This window comes from Nannospalax galili, unplaced genomic scaffold (assembly GCF_000622305.1).
Source record: "Nannospalax galili isolate Female #2095 unplaced genomic scaffold, S.galili_v1.0 scaffold178, whole genome shotgun sequence".
Taxonomy (NCBI): domain Eukaryota; kingdom Metazoa; phylum Chordata; class Mammalia; order Rodentia; family Spalacidae; genus Nannospalax; species Nannospalax galili.
In genome coordinates this window covers 2438397-2441473 of record NW_008341757.1, presented here as the reverse complement: position 1 = coordinate 2441473, position 3077 = coordinate 2438397, and the positions used below count along the sequence as shown (strand labels likewise).

Sequence of the window (3077 nt, the reverse complement as noted above, 5' to 3'; positions counted from 1 at the left end):
TATTTTATGTGTATGCATGTATTGCCTGCATGTAGGTAAGTGCACCTGTTTCATGCAGTGTCCGCGGAGTCAGAAGAGGCTTTCTGATCCCTTGGGACTGGAGTTATGGACAGTTGTTAGCTGCCATGTGTGTGCTGGGATTTGAACCCAGGTCTTCTGCAAGAACAACCAGTGTTCTTAACCGCTGAGCCATCTTTCCAGCCCCATCTATTTTATAAATAAAAAATATGATGATTTAAGTTGTAGACAGAACTTTGAGGAATGTTCATGTAGTCTAACACTTATTTTTAGCATGAAAGATTTTTGTAGTTAAGCAGCATTAGGGTGAGGGTGCTGTTTGGCTTTGGTAAAACCACTTGACAAATTTCTCAAATAAAATCATGCTGTTCACTTTCATTTTAAAGTAAATAGAACAGTATGAGGACCATATTATGCCAAGTTGGTATGATCAACTCACAATTATCTAAACTAAATTAAGAATAATTAAATGTAGCCAGGTGTGGTGACTTAGTCTGCTCCCAAAGTGTGGGAGGCTAAGGTGGAAGGATTGACATGAGTTCAAGGCCAGGAAGGGTTAAAAGATAACATTTTGTCTCAGAAAACAGAACAAAACTGTTATTAAAGAGAAAAGAATGTGGGAGCCTTAATTAACCAAGAGGCCCGATCTTAGAATTCATTGCTGAATTATTTTGTGTTAGGAAGTATTTACAATATGTTTATTATGAAATAATTTAAAATTAATACTTTGTGTTTCCTGTTTCTTAGATTATCTCACTCCTGTGGAGGCCACATTAACAGGCTTGGTTGCGCTCTCTCGCTGTCTTTCTCTCTCAACACACATGATCTTTCTTTCTCTTTTCTCTTCTCTCAAACACATTTTTTTCTGAATTTTTAGCACCATAATGATTAGTTTTGCTATGCAGTTACAAATGTTTGTGTAGAATGAAATGTTCTTTTTCTTGTCCTAGTGAATTGTGACCACAGTGAATAGTTGGTAAAATGGTAGCTGTATTCAAGCACACACACCTTTTTTTCTATCCCAACTATTTATTATTATTATTATTATTACTATTACTATTGGTCTTTTTGAAACAGGATCTCCTGTAGCCCCAGCGGGCTTGGATCTCACTATGTAGGCCTGGCTGGCCTCAAACTCAGAGATCTGCCTGCCTCTGCCTCCCGAGTCGGGTGCTGGGACTAAAGGTGTGCACCACCACACCCAGCACTATTATTTATTTATTTGTACATGTGATGTGTTTTGCACAGAAACTTTAGTATATACTTTAGTTTGTAGACACACTGTTGGCATTAGAAATTAAAAACAAAAGTGAAATTGTACTACTCTTTGCCTCCAAGGGCCTTGTATATAATGTAGCTAACAGGACCAAAATAACAAAAAAACCCACCATGTAAATAGAACGACAACTTGCAATTTTCCTGCCTCAACTTACAGAGTGCTGAGACTTAACCATGGCTGACTTTGCTGGGCCACCCCAACCCCTCATGAATTTTTCCAGATGCCTTTTCTGCATCATTAAAAATAATTATTTTTTCCTTAGTCTGTTAATGTAGTTGGTTGATTTTCATACATTAACCATCTTTATACTGCCAACTGCCTTTTGAGTAATGTTTTATGTCAAATTCAGTTTATAATTTGTTTGTAACTGTTTTAGACAGAAGTAGTTTTGACAAGGCCATATGGTTTGCTAACCCTATTATATATGCTGTTTACTATTTTCCCTTATATTTTTTTTCTTTTTAACGATACAAACCTTTGGGTGTTAAACATAAGCTCTACCCTGCTGAGCTTCATATACCTCTAGCTACCTGTTTGCTTTGGACAATCTTTCCCAAGCTCTGCTATTAAAAATGATCGAAAAAACAAAGAAAAATGATCAAGTGTGTACATGGTTATTACTGTGTATTTAGGGTGTGTGCTTATCAATATCTGTGGATTACTTTTCTTAAATAAATGCAGTCATGTACGATTTATTTTCTTGTCATAGAAATAAGTAGGGTATTTGGTTAAATAATTTTAAAAGGAAGCTAGAGGGCTGGTTGGGAAGCACTTGGAAAGCAAAAACAGGAGGAGGACCACAAGGTTGAGACCAGGTTGGGCTATATATTATACCAAGACCTGTGCCAAAAAAACAATTAATGAGTTTCCAGGCGTGGCTGCATGCCTTTAGTCCCAGCACTTGGGAGGCAGAGGCAGGTGGGTCTCTGTGAGTTCAAGGCCAGCCTGGTCTACGTAGTGAGTTCCAGGCCAGCTAGGGCTACAGAGAGACCCTGTCTCAAAAAGATCAAAAAGAAGGGAAAAACAAAAAACCTAATGAGTTAATGATAATGCCTTTTTAAATTTAGTTTCATTGCTTGTAGTTTGAAATACCATTGCTATATATTGCTCACAGATTGTTATGTTTTGTTTCCCATAGGTGTATGTGGAGTTTGATGACCTTGAATGGGATAAACGAGAGTGGGTTAAAGTTTATGAAGATTTTTCAACTTTCTTGGTGGAGTACCACTTAATTTGGGCCAAAAGGACTGACCCTAGCCAGACTCAGGGATCAAAGAGCAGACAGATTCAGTGGCCTGCACTGGTAAGATCAGTTCATGTTTTACTAAACATTTTCAGTTACTTGTTTTAATAGAATAAACATTGACTTAAGTTCATATATATCTGGACAATTAGTTTATTATATATATATTTTTCAGTCTTTTTAAAAAATTATTTATTTAATAACCACATAATTAGAAGAAGCATTTATTACAACAGCATTGACATATTCAGTAACAACTTCCAGAGCTAAGATGTATCTCTTTCAAAATTGGCTATAAATTTTTAGGTTTACAGTTCAATTAATACAGTTATACAATATTGTACTCAGTATAAACCATGTAAGACATAAAATTGAATGAGGTTTTAACCTTTAAAACAGATCTCCATTTCATTTTAAAAATATACTGTTCCCTACAAAAAATTCATTTTAATGCAACTAAAACTTAGATGTTTACACCTGTGTCTCTAATCTCTATATATCTGATTATTACTAGTCACAGTCAGTTACTTTCTGAGA

At 35.7% G+C, this 3077-nt stretch overlaps 1 protein-coding gene across 1 annotated transcript in view; it reads left to right on the top strand.

Annotated features, from left to right (window-relative positions):
* Positions 1-2439: 2439 nt before the first annotated feature.
* Positions 2440-3077, top strand: part of Jmjd1c (jumonji domain containing 1C) — a 144448-nt gene continuing 143810 nt past the window's right edge. The window contains exon 1 of the mRNA XM_008837306.3: positions 2440-2600. The gene's annotated coding sequence lies outside the window, so the exon portion shown is untranslated. The remainder of the gene's footprint in view (positions 2601-3077) is intronic.